The sequence below is a fragment of the Neofelis nebulosa genome, chromosome 3, assembly GCF_028018385.1.
Source record: "Neofelis nebulosa isolate mNeoNeb1 chromosome 3, mNeoNeb1.pri, whole genome shotgun sequence".
Lineage (NCBI taxonomy): Eukaryota > Metazoa > Chordata > Mammalia > Carnivora > Felidae > Neofelis > Neofelis nebulosa.
This window is the reverse complement of record NC_080784.1, coordinates 120,529,707-120,543,735: the sequence shown is the minus strand read 5'-3', so window position 1 is coordinate 120,543,735 and position 14,029 is coordinate 120,529,707. Positions and strand designations below refer to the sequence as shown.

The window sequence follows — 14,029 nt, the reverse complement described above, 5'->3', positions numbered from 1 at the left end:
ACTCTTGACCTTTCATTTTCTTAAAAAATTTTACTGATCATATGTAGGTAATTTAGTTTTGAATTTTGTTAAGAATTGCTATTAAGCTTTGACACTTTTCTGAAGCATGTTATTTCAAATAAAAATAATGTGGAATTGATTTTAAAAATTTAACACAGAGAATAGAACTTATACATGGAATTAATTAAAATCTAGAATGTCTAACTTGTTTAATAACTTAGGTAAACGTTTTGTTCTCCTTGCCCTCAGAAAAAATAAAGATTACAAGGATAACAAGTATATGTATCTATTTTTAAGGAATTGTTTGTACTAGTTTCTAGTTTTTGATTTAGAGAAAATTCTACATATGATACAAATAATCAGGTAAAAAATTTATATGACATATGAAATTATGAAAGCTGTTTCTAAGTTTATATTTTCAAGTATTAATAGATAACATTTACTGAATGTTTGTTTTCTTCCAGGTACTTTTCTAGGCAGTTTGCATGTATTACTTCATTTAATCTCCTCAAGAATTTTATGAGCTAGCTCTTTTTCACATAGAAGAAACTGATACATGTTAAGAGTGGTTAAGTGAATTATTCAGGATCACTCAAGTAGAGTCAGTGTTGACATTCAGCTATGGGGACTCTAGAATTGATTCGCGTACCCATTGTTACATGCTATAGTAGACCATATTATCTAAAGACAATTTGCTACCAGCTTGCCAATAATTCTGAGAGGAAATTTTCTCCCATTTTGTTAGAAAAGTGTTAAGAAAAAAGCTTAAAAGTGTACCTCATTTTCATGTCATGTCATAAAGAATGACAAATGAAAGCCAGTAGTAGTTACTACAATAGAAGTTCTCTATAGCCAAACACCACCTCTTAGAGCTTCTTATTAAGAAGTTAGTGTCCATAGTAATTGGAGAGACCTTTCCCTGAGATTCTAGTACATCTCACTAAAACAGAGTTCACATACGTCATCTTTAACCCATGCAAATTTCCTATCTTTTATTTTATTGCATTAAAAAATTTTTTAAATTTATTTTTGAGGGAGGGAGAGAGGGAGAGAGAGAGAGAGAGAGAGAGAGAGAGAGAGAGAACAGAAGTGGGGGATGGGCAGAGATAGAGAGACACAGAATCGGAAGCAGGCTCCAGGCTCTGAGCTGTCAGCACAGAAACTGAGATCATGACCTAAGCCAAAGTTGGCAGCACAACCAACTGAGCCACCCAGCCGCCCCTATCTTGATTTTATAAATGCGGTAACTAAAGATTGCATAGGTTTATTGGCTTGTCTAGCATCTCTCATGTAATCACAGCTGGAATTCAGACATAGATGTGTCTGATTCTGAAACCTATTCTCATTCAGTAAGTACATCGAACTTACTCAAAGCCTACACTGGAGTTAAGGGAGGCTATAGTTGACTATTTTTCACTTTTTTCTATGGAAATGTTAAGGAGACAACAGATGTTGGTGAGGATGCAGAGAAAGGGGAACCCTCTTGCACTGTTGGTGGGAATGCAAACTGGTACAGCCACTCTGGAAAAGGTTTCTTAAAAAATTAAAAATAGATCTACCCCATGACCCAGCAATTGCACTACCAGGTATTTATCCAAAGGATACAAAAATGCTGATTTGAAGGGACACACGTACCCAATGTTTATAGCAGTGCTATCGACAATAGCCAAAGTATGGAAAGAGCCCAAATGTCCCTTGACTGACGAATGGATAAAGAAGATGTGATATATACACATACAATAGAATATTACTTGGTGATCAAATGGAGCGAAATCTTGCCATTTGCAAGAACATGGGAGGAACTAGTGAAATAAGTCAGAGAAAGATAAATATCATATGATTTCACTCATATGTAGAATTTAAGAAACAAAACAGATGAACAGAAGGGAAGGGAAGAAAAAAATATGATACAAAGAGGGAGGCAAACCATAAGATTCTCTTAAATACAGAGAACAAACTGAGGGTTGCTGGAGGGATGTTGGGTGAGAGGTTGAGCTAAATGGGTGATAGGCATTTAGGAGGGCACTTGTTGGGATGAACAATGAGTGTTATATATAAGCAATGAATCACTAAATTCTACTCCTGAAGTCATTATTACACTATATGTTAACTAATTTGCATTTAAATAAAATTTAAAAATTAAAAAAAAAAGAGGAAAAAATGTTAAGGAGATGTAATTTTCCCTTATTCCCCCTCTCAGAATAATGAAAAACTCTGGTCATCAAGTATAGCACAAACATAAGAAGACCCTGGAAGGTAGAGAGAACAAGACAAATGGTTATGGACTCTGGGACCCAAGGAATTACACAGGAGTGAATTCCTTTTTTTTTTTTTTTTTTTGCCTTGTATATTCCCAGCTGGGTCCTGGAGAAGCTTTAAATCTGAGAATGCCCAGACCACAGACCAGACCAGATAGGTACAGACCACAACAAAAACAAAAACGAAAGCAAACCAAAGAACTCCCCTGCAACCCAAACAAACAAAAAACCAACTCCCCACAAAACAACAAAACAAAACACAACCCAAGAAAAGCCTGTTCTCTCTAGCTAAAAGATGTGGAAAGGGTCAGCCTAGAAAGGCAGAAAATATTTAGATAATAAATGATCTGGTCCAGCCAAATAACCACAGGAAAAAAAACTGTAGCTCTATGCGTAGTCCTTCCAGTGAAGAGTGGGTGGGGTGCCTGGACTTCCACCCTTGCCTGACTGTAAATGTTGTCCTAACCTCCTGCTGGGGTGTCAGAGAAGACTGAGTGAGAAGCTGGGACTTTCATCCTTGCTGGGCACAATGAATTCCCCCTTTCTTGCTTGCAGCATCAGTGGAGTAGTGACATGGCACCACTTACCTTCCTAGCCAGGGCGTCATCGGTGGAGACCTAGTGGGAGCCTGAATTTCCACTCTGCCCAGCAGTATCAGGGAACCCTAGAACCCCTCAAGGTTCCCACAGAGGCTGAGTAGAGAACCTGGATATTCACCCCCACCTAGCAGAACTGAGGTAATGCCCCCTTTCATTCAGTGGAGTGGTGTCAGAGGAAAATTGCTAAAAAAGATTTAAATAAGACAGAGTCTCATAAAACCCCAAATGGCCAGATATCAATAAAAAATCACTCATTATGCCAGGAACCAGGAGGAACTCAAACTGAATGAGAAAAGACAATCGACACCAACATCAAAGATGATACATGTTAGAATTATTTGATAATGAATTTGAAGAACCCATCATAAAAATGCTTCAATAAATAATTATAGTTATGCTTGAAACCATTGAAAAATAGAAAGTCTGGGCATAAAATGGAAGTTCTCAAGTAATAGAAGATATAAACAAGAGCCAAATGGAAATTTTAGAGCTAAAAATTTTAAAAAGCAAAATAAAAACTCAATGTATAGGTTTAATAGGATAGAGAGGACAGAGGGAAAAAAGTCAGTGAATTTGAACATAGAACAGTAGAAATGATCTGGTCTGAACAACAGAATAAGTCAGTCAGAGGAAGACAGATATCATATGATTTCACTTGTGTAGAATTTGAGAAACACAGCAGATGAACAGGGAAAGGGAAGGAAAAACAAGTTAAAAACAGAGAGGGAGGCAAACCATAAGAGAGTCTTAAATACAGAGAACAATTAGGGTTGCTAGAGGAGAGGTGGGTGGGGGGTGGGTTAAATGGGTGATGGGCATTAAGGAGGGCACTTTTGAAGATGAGCACTGGGTGTCATATGTAAGAGATGAATCACTGGGTTCTACTGTTGAAATCAAGACTATACTGTATTGTTAACTAACTTGAATTTATTTATTTAAAAACATTTTTAAAAAAGCATTTATTTATTTTTGACAGAGAGAGAGAGAGAGAGAGAGAGAGCAAGAGCAGAGGAGGGGCAGAGAGAGAGGGAGACACAGAATCTGAAACAGGCTCCAGACTTTGCACTGATAGCACGGAGCCCAACACAGGGCTCAAATCCATGAACTGTGAGATCACGACCTGAGCCAAAGTTGGACACTTAACCAAATGAACCACCCAGGTACCCCACCAACTTGAATTTAAATAAACGAAACAAAACAAAACAAGTTAAGACATTGTAGTTCCAGAAGGAGGTAGGAGAGAAGGTACCCATTGCAATTACATAGAAATTCAATTGAATTTGAAAAATTTTTTTGTCAACGTTTTTTATTTATTTTTGGGACAGAGAGAGACAGAGCATGAACGGGGGAGGGGCAGAGAGAGAGGGAGACACAGAATTGGAAACAGGCTCCAGGCTCCGAGCCATCAGCCCAGAGCCTGACGCGGGGCTCGAACTCAGGGACCGCGAGATCGTGACCTGGCTGAAGTCGGACGCTTAACCGACTGCGCCACCCAGGCGCCCCAAAATTCAATTGAATTTGTATGTTGACTTTGTATCCTGCAACCTTGCTGAACTCACTCACTAGTTCTAGTTTTTTTGTTTTTTTAAATAGATTCCTTGGAATTTTCTCTGTAGACCATCATGTTATCTGCAGACAAGGACAGTTTTATTTCTTTCTTTCTAATCTGTATCCCTTTTGTTTACCTTTCTTATTACACTGGCTAAAACCTCCTACACTATGATGAATAACAATGATTAAAATATTCCTTGCCTTGCCCCCTTCTTAAGGGAAAGCATTCAGTCTTTGACCAGTAAGTGTGATGCTAGCTGGGGGTGGGTTTTTTTTTTTTTTTTTTTTTTTGGTAGACAGTCTTTAAAGTTGGGGAACTTTCCTTCAATTCCTAGTTTTCTGAGAGTTTTTATCATGGGTGAGTGTTGATATTGAAACTAAAAGCACAGTGCCATTTACAATCACTCAAAAAAGAAAGGAAGAAATACTTAGCTGTAAGTTTAATAAAACATCTTCAGGCATTTATTCTGAAAACTACACAATACTGATGAAAGGAATCAAAGGGGGTCTAAATAAATGGAGAGTTATGCCAATTTAATGTATTAGAAGAATCAATATCTTAAACATGCCAGTTCTTCGCTAATTGATATACAAGTAATCAAAATCCCAATGAGACTTTTTGGTAGATATACCCAAGACGATTCTAAAATTTATATGGAAAAGTAGAGGAACTAGAACAGATAAAACAATTTCAAAAAAGAAAATAAAGTGGGAGAAAAAGTCTGCTTAATTTCATGACTTATTTAGTTACAGTAATCAAGACTGTGGTATTGGGAGAGGGATAGACACAGAGATCAGTGGAATGGATTAGAGAACCCAGAAATAGACTTTTCCATTTTCTAAGTATGGCCAACTGACTTTTGAAAAAATACAAAAGAAGTTCAATAAAGGAAGGATAATCTTAAAATTTTTTTTTTGATGTTTATTTATTTTAGAGAGAGAGAGAGAAACAGAACACGAGCTGGGGAGGGGCAGAGAGAGACACACACTCACATAATCCAAGCAGGCTCCAGGCTGTGAGCCGTTAGCACAGAGCCCAACTCGGGGCTCAAACCCACCAACCGTGAGATCATGACCTGAGCTGAAGTCAGAGGCCCAACTGACTGAGCCACCCAGGCGCCCCAGGAAGGATAAACTTTTCAACAAATGGTGCTGGAGGAATTTTCTGTTCACAGGCAAAACAAAAACAGGCAAAAACAAAACCCTTGAACTAAATCTCACGTCTAATGCAAAAATTAAGCCAAAATGCATCATAAATATAAATGTGAATGATAATATATACAACTTTTAGAAGATAGCATAGGAAAAAAATCTTTGGGATCTAGGGCTTAGTGAAAAGTTCTTAGACATGACACAAAAAACACAATCTATAAAAGACAAAAATCAATTGATTGCATGTCATCAAAATTAAAGACTTTTTTTTCCTTGTGAAAGACCTCATTAAGAGGTTGAAAAGATTAGCTATAAACCAGGAGAAAATATCTGCAGACCACATATATTAAAAAAGATCAATTTTTAGAATATATAAAGAACTCTGGAAACTCACAATAAAAAACAAACAATCCAAATAAAAAATGGCCAAAGACATGAAAAAACATTTCACTGAAAGGATGTACGTATGGCAAATAAGCACATGAAAAGATGTTCAGCATCACTAGCCATTAGGGAAATGCAAATTTAGACTACAATGAGATATCACTGTATACCTGTAAGAACAGTTACACTTGAAAATATGACAATACCAAATGCTGACAAGGATGCTGAGAAACTGGATCTGTCATATAATGCTCATGGGAATGTAAAGTACTACAGCCACCTTAGAAAATCGTATGGCAGTTTCTTAAAAAGCTAAACATATACTTATCATATAACACAGAAATTGCACTCCTGGGCTTTTATCCCAGAGAAATGAAAACTATATTTGCACACAAACCTGTGTATAATTGTTTATCATAGTTTTATTTGTAATAGCCAAAACCTAGAAGCAATCTGGATATCCTTCAGTAGGTGAGTGGTTAGACCAACTCTGGTATATTCACACCGTGGAATACTGCTCAGCAGTATTCAGCCAGAACCCAAACCAAACCAACCACAATCACCACAACAAAAACGAGCTATTGAAATGTGCATTATGCTCAGTGAAAAAAATGTCAATCTCAAGGGGTTACATATTGCATGGTCCCATTTATGTAACATTCCTGAAGTCAAAGTTATAAAGATGGAAAACGTATTCATGGTTGCAAGGGGATTAGGTATGTTGGAATGGGAGGAAAGAGGTGGATGTGACTATGAAGGAATAGCATGAGGGAGGTCTTTGTGCTGATGGAATAGTTCTATATCTTGATTGTGTTGGTAGTGACATAAATCTATGCATGTTGTAAAATGACACAAAACTAAACTCACACATGTATCAATGTCAAATTCCTAGTTTTAATATTGGACTATGATTATGTAAGATGTAGCCATTGGAGTAAGCTGAGTGAAAGGCAAAAACCTCTCCTCTGTACTATTTTTGCAAATTCATGTGAATCTATAATTATTCCAAAATAAGATGTTTAAAACTTTAATCTTCAGAGGAAGTCATCCATTCATGCAGTTTCTATAATGGGGAGAGAGATGGAAAACAAGTAACTAACTAGCAAGCTAGCTAACTAAATAACTAACTAACTGACTAGTCTTATCTTTCCTTGGAATGGATAACTAAGATTGCACATGATTCCTAAAGTAATGCTTTCCTTCTAAAAATATCTTTTTAAATAAAAGTACTTAAAAAATCCTTATTACAATAAAGTGACATTAGACATTTTATGATTTTTAGAAATATAGCCACAAATTTGTAAATGTAAATCTTTGTCCTTAAACCATTTTGTGTCACTTTTAATCCTGCTTTTCTTTGGGAATCTCTCGTTTGTAGCTGTCCAGCATTTCTCAGAGTACTCACTCTAGCTTATTTTTCATATGCTCTATTGGTAAGAAGGGATATATTTTAGGTGTGAATCTTCTACAATGATGGCCTCTTTCTTTTTTTTTTTTTCAATATATGAAGTTTATTGTCAAATTGGTTTCCATACAACACCCAGTGCTCATCCCAAAAGGTGCCCTCCTCAATACCCATCACCCACCCTTCCCTCCCTCCCACCCCCCATCAACCCTCAGTTTGTTCTCAGTTTTTAACAGTCTCTTATGCTTTGGCTCTCTCCCACTCTAACCTCCTTTTTTTTCCCTTCCCCTCCCCCATGGGTTTCTGTTAAGTTTCTCAGGATCCACATGAGAGTGAAAACATATGGTATCTGTCTTACTCTGTATGGCTTATTTCACTTAGCATAACACTCTCCAGTTCCATCCATGTTGCTACAAAGGGCCATATTTCATTCTTTCTCATTGCCACGTAGTATTCCATTGTGTATATAAACCACAATTTCTTTATCCGTTCAATGATGGCCTCTTTCTAACATGGTGGTGTTTACTCAGAGAACAAAGCAAATGTCATTTAATACTAAATAAGTTGTCAGTGACATATTACCCACAGGTAATATGTTAATTTGATAACTTCCTTAATTGAAGCAATTTTTTAAAAGACTTTAAATCCTACATTATGTTTTTTGTTTCAAGTTTGTTTTTTCCAAAAATCTTTTCTTAAAAATCTTCAAGGATTTTTAACATTCAAAGGATGAATGTTATATAGACAAATTTTAGCTCAACATAAATAAGAATTTTCTAGTAAACACATTCAAAGATAGGATATGGTCTTTGGGAAGAGGCAATTAAACTGGAGAAACTTTTAATTCCCTTTAACTTTAATATTATGTCAATAAAAAATATAAAATTTATACAGTGGTTTCAAGAGAGAAATTAAAAAATGGCAAGTATTCCTTTCAAAGAGAAATGATGCTAGCTGAAATCACATAATGAAGGTGCCATAAGTGATTGAAATAATATCCCTTGTTAATAAATATAGATATTTATTAAGGTCCTACTGTGTTCTAGTCATGACTCCAGGTTCAGGATTAGAAGATCTAGAATAAAAGAAGTCTCTACTTTCATGGAGCTAATATTATAGTGGGTGGGGGAGGGAGAAAAATACATAGACATAGAATAAATCATGGGGTAATTCATGTGTAGAAAAGCATAAATCAGGAAAGAGGAGATAGGAAGCACTGGTGGGTGGAAAGTCACCTCTTTGATTAGCTGATATTTGAACCTGGACTTAAAGGAAGTGAGAGTATGTGAGCCATGAAGATGTCTGGGGGAAATTTAATTGTTGGTAGAGACGACACCTGTTTTAAGTGCCCTTGGGTAGTGTGATGATTAATTTTATGTGTCAACTTGACTGGGCTAAGGGATGTTCAGATGATTGGTAAAATATTACTTCTGGGTGTGTCTGTGAGGATGTTTCTGGAAGAGATTAGCATTTGAATTGGTAGACTGAGTAGATTGCCTACAACAGTGCAGGTGGGTATCATCCAGTCCACTGAGGGCCTGAAAAGAACAAAAGGCTGAGGAAGAATACAGTTTTTCTTTTTGCTTGAGGTGGGATGTCCATCTTCTGCCCTCAGAAATCAGTGTTCCTGTGCCTCAGACTCCGCCTGGGACTTAACACCATTGTTTTCACATTCTCAGGCTGAATTACACCACTGGCTTTCCTGGTTCTCTAGCTTGCAGACAGCAGATTGTGGAACTTCACAGTCTCCAGAATTGCATGAGCCAACTTCTGTAATAAATCTCTTATATATGTGTATATATTCTATTGGTTCTATTCTCTGAAGAACTGTAACTAATACAGGTGGAAAGGAATTAGAATGTTGGAGGAACAGCAAGGCAACCAATGTGGTTGGAGTGGAGTAAGGGTAATAAAAGAGACTGGAGAAGCGGTGGTGGAGCGGAGGGCAGACAAATTTTGTAGGACACTGTAAGTCGTGGTGGGTCTTGTGGGTTTTACCGTGAATGGGATGGGAAGCTGTTGAAATGATGAGCAGAAAGTGATATCATCTTTCTTACATTAAAAAGGGTTTGTCTGGCTACGGAGCACAGCTTGTCAGGTGTAAGAGTGGAAGTAGAGAGAATATTTAGGAAAGAGGTTATTGCAATAATCTAGTAAGAGATGGAAGTGGATTGGAATGGGGTAGGAGATGGGTAGTAGTGTAGGTTAGAATTAGATTCAGCATATAATTTGAAAGCAAGTATTACAGGATTTACTGGCGATTTGGATGTGGACATGAGAAGAAAAATAAAGATACAGGTACAAAATTATTGACCTGAGCAACTGGAAGATCATAGCACTCCCATGAGTGCTATGATCTAGCATAGCTAGATCATGCTAATATTATCTAGCATTTGATAATATGTGATTGAAAGGTTTGGTGTTGAGGGATATGTCTTCTTGTTGAGTGAGCCTCAGCATATGGCTGTTCCTGCTCTTTAGCTCAGATTTGTAGACTTGATGAATATATTTACTTTTTCCTTCTTGCCAGTTGCCACCACTTATGTGCCTGGGATACCCCATAATTTGTGGAGGGTGAGTATTGGCTACTGCTTGCATAAAACATATCAGTGACAGAACTGGTTTTATTTTTTTTTTTTTAATTTTTTTTTTCCAACGTTTTTTATTTATTTTTGGGACAGAGAGAGACAGAGCATGAAAGGGGGAGGTGCAGAGAGAGGGAGACACAGAATCGGAAACAGGCTCCAGGCTCCGAGCCATCAGCCCAGAGCCTGACGCGGGGCTCCAACTCACGGACCGCGAGATCGTGACCTGGCTGAAGTCGGTCGCTTAACCGACTGCGCCACCCAGGCGCCCCGACAGAACTGGTTTTAAATATTAGGAGTACAACCCAAAGCACTCAAGCATGATGATTTAGAAGGCCTGTAATTTTGTAATTGCTTTTTGTATCATAAAAATTAAAATTTTTATATAACTGCTTAACTGGGACCTCTATTTTTTCTGTTCCCCCTTTTGCCTCTGACTGACACATTCCTGCCTACCTCTACCTCCAAGGCTAACCTAAGTTATCAGAGTTTTTCTTTCCTTAAAATACACCTTTCAAACCGATAGAAAATGTCTGAAGTCTTCCTTTAAAAAAAAAAAACTAGCATATGTCATCTTTCAACATGTCCAATAAAATGTTATTGTCTAAGGTGCCTAGGGTGAATGACAGCATCAATTTTTTTTATATGGAAGGGACTTTAGCTATTTTCTCTGAATGATGTTTTGGGGTTTTTTAGGGCACATTCTGAGTAGTATTCTGGCTGTTTTAATTTGCACAAGAGTTTACCAGTTTTTTGCATGCTTTTATATGGGTTAATTATACTAGAAAAATCTGTGTAGGAAAAACATTTGTTCATTAGTCTCATAAGAATTGGGAAATAGAGTGGGATTTTGCTTTAGGATACAGTGAGAGAAAGAATATGAGTATAGATTCAAGGGAAAAAGAAGGAAAAAGAGGAACCCAGAAACAATCAGAAGAAACCAAGTTGAACATATAACTAAACATCAAAACCATAATAATTAATAAATGTATTATTGAAGTGGATTTTTATATTTTGTATTTTTATTTTTTTAAGTATATTTATTTTGAGAGAAAGAGAGAAAGCACATAGAGAGGAGGGGCAGAGAGAGAGGGAGGAAGAGAGAGAATCCCAAGCAAGCTCCACACTCAGCATGGAGCCCGATGTGGGACTCGATCACACTGTGGGTCTCTATCTCATGTTGGTGAGATAGTGACCCAAGCTGACACCAGGAGCTGGATTCTTAACTGACTGAGCCACCCAGGCATCCATGGAGTGGATTTTTAGATGGGTTCTCAAGAACCCATTGGGAATAAGGCTCAGATTTTTTTGCTCAGAATAAGCAAAACTCCAAGATAGAAAGATGTACAAAAGTTTTAGTGGATGAATAGAATACAGTACAGGCATACCTTATTTTATTGTGCTTCATTTCATTGCATTTTGTAGATACTGCATTTTTTTTTCACAAATTGAAGATTTGTGGCAATCCTGCATTGAGTAAGTCTTTTGGCCCCATTTTCCAACAGCTTTTTTCACTTTGTGTCTGTCACATTTTGGTGATTTTCAGAAATTTTCAAATTTTTTCATTATTATTATATTTGTTACGGTTCTCTGTGATCAGTGATTATGACTTGATGAAAGCTCAGATGATAGCATTCTTTTCTTAGTAATAAAGTATTTTTAATTAAGGCATGTACTTTAAAAAAACATAATGGTATTGCACACATAATAGAGTTAATAGTGCAATGTAAACATGACCTTAATATGCACTGGGAAACCAAAAAATTTATTTGACTTGGTTTATTGCAATATTAGCTTTTTTGCAGTGGTCTGGAACTAAACCTGCAATATCTCTGAGGTATGCTTGCAGCCCCCCTTTATCCATGGTTTCACTTTCAGCAGTTTCAGTTATCTGTGGTCAACCATGGAAACAGACATTGCTCCTTAAGATGAATTGTTAGAAGTCAATAGTAGCCTAATTCTGTGTCATGATGGCTACATCATTCATCTTGCTTCATTGCATCATGTAGGCATTTTATCATCTCACATCATCACAAGAAGGGTGAGTACTGTACAATAAGGTATTTTGAGAGAGAGAGAGGGAGGCCACATTTACATTGTTATAATTGTTCTATTTTATTCTTATTGTTGTTAATCTCTTCCTGTGCCTAGTTTATAAACTAAACTTTATTATAGGTATGTAGGTACAGGAAACAACACTGTATATATAGGGTTCAATACTACCCATGGTTTCGGGCATCCACTAGAGGAGATGTCTTGGAACATATCCCCCACAGATAAAGGAGGACTACTGTAAGATACAATATGTACTTTGAACTAGCACTGTTGAGAATCATGATTGTGAGTAAAATTAGCTGTTGTGGTTCAGCCACAGTGGAAAGAGCTCATTGGTGATGAATTGTGTCATTTTGATTGATGGGTGGCAGTGAGGAGGGAGAGAACTCTCCTGTTATAGAGAACTTAGAATTGCCTTTCTTTAACTTTGTCATGGCATCGCCAATACTCAGTCATCAAAAATGGGCAGAGTGGAATGGAGGTGCTTGCCTGAGTGCCATGCTCTGTGGACCCCAGTGTAGCTCAGTGGATAGTACTTGAGGAAGTACTGATCCAAAAATAATGGGGATTCTCATACTATAAAATGATTCTCTTGTATATATATCTTTAGGCTGCATATTGCTGATTTATAACAACTTTCTCAAAGCTACTCTTTAGGGTTATTAAAAACAACATAGGGCTCTTTGAAGAAGACGTGGTCGCAGGTACCACAGAACTTTGCAGGCCCCGATGATCCTGCTCCTGCCTCACCATGTTGGCTCTCGCCAAGGAACAAGTCAGTCAGGAAGCCATACCGCAGCCATGGCTTTGAAAGACACCAGGAAGACACCCCTGGAACCAGAGATAGTGATTCATCAAATTAGAATTACTCTAACCAGCCCCAAAGTAAATGGAGAAAGCATGTGCTGACTTGATCAGAGGCACAAAGAAAAAGAATCTCAAAGTGAAAGGACCAGTTTGGATGCCTACCAAGACTCTGAGAATCACTACAAGAAAAATTTCTTGAGGTGAAGGTTTTAGACTTGGGATCATTTTCAGATGAGGATCCACAAGCAATTCATTGATTTATACAGCCCTTCTGAGATTGTTAAACAGATAACTTCCATGAGTATTGAAACAGGAATTGAGGTTGAAGTCACCATTGCAGATGCTTAAATCAACCTTTTTAATAAATTGATTATCAGTTAAAGATAACTAACTTATTAAATACTCCATAGGTGACTAGGTCCTCACTTCCTGAAACAAAAACAAACAAATGAACAAAAAACATCAAGCAAACCAAGATGTTCTGAGGGAGGATTCTAGGTTTACCACTTAATTTGGTGTGTAATCCTAAGCAAATTACTTAATTGCTCTGTGCTCCAGATGTCTCATCAATAAAATGGAGTTTAATAGTGTCTGCTTCATAGGACTGTTGTGAAGAATAAATGTAATAATGCATTTAAAGTGCTTAGCACGTTATGTACCTCAATAAATGTTAGCTTACATTGATAAGGTAGTTAATTGACCTGCTAACACATATCTTTCCACTTCTACAAAATAAGGGAAAAAAACCCCATCTCTGTGGCATTTAGTAGGCATTATAGGTAATATTTGTCTTCAAATTTATTATTTTAAAATAAGAAAAACTGTTTTTAAAATGGTTATTTAGTGGCAAGGATTTAGCATTTTTTGGTCTAAAATGTTCAAACTATTATAGGAAACTAGATTTTTATGGGGAAATTTTTCATTTTTTTTAAGGTGGATATCTTCTGTTTCTGAATGTTTTATGGTATATATGTTAAAAATATTCTGGGGGCGCCTGGGTGGCTTGGTCGGTTAAGCGTCCGACTTCAGCTTAGGTCATGATCTCACGGTCCGTGGGTTCGAGCCCCGCATCGGGCTCTGTGCTGACAGCTCAGAGCCTGGAGCCTGTTTCAGATTCTGTGTCTCCCTCTCTCTGTGACCTCCCCCGTTCATACTCTGTCTCTGTCTCAAAAATAAATAAACGTTAAAAAAAAAAATTAAAAAAAAATATTCTGGGATAAGCTATCTTTCAAG

The 14,029-nt window shown here is 37.1% G+C and overlaps 1 pseudogene; it reads left to right on the top strand.

The window, feature by feature from the left end:
- The first annotated feature begins 12,790 nt into the window (after positions 1–12,790).
- LOC131506156 (small ribosomal subunit protein uS10-like) lies at positions 12,791–13,144 on the top strand (annotated as a pseudogene).
- Positions 13,145–14,029: the final 885 nt, after the last annotated feature.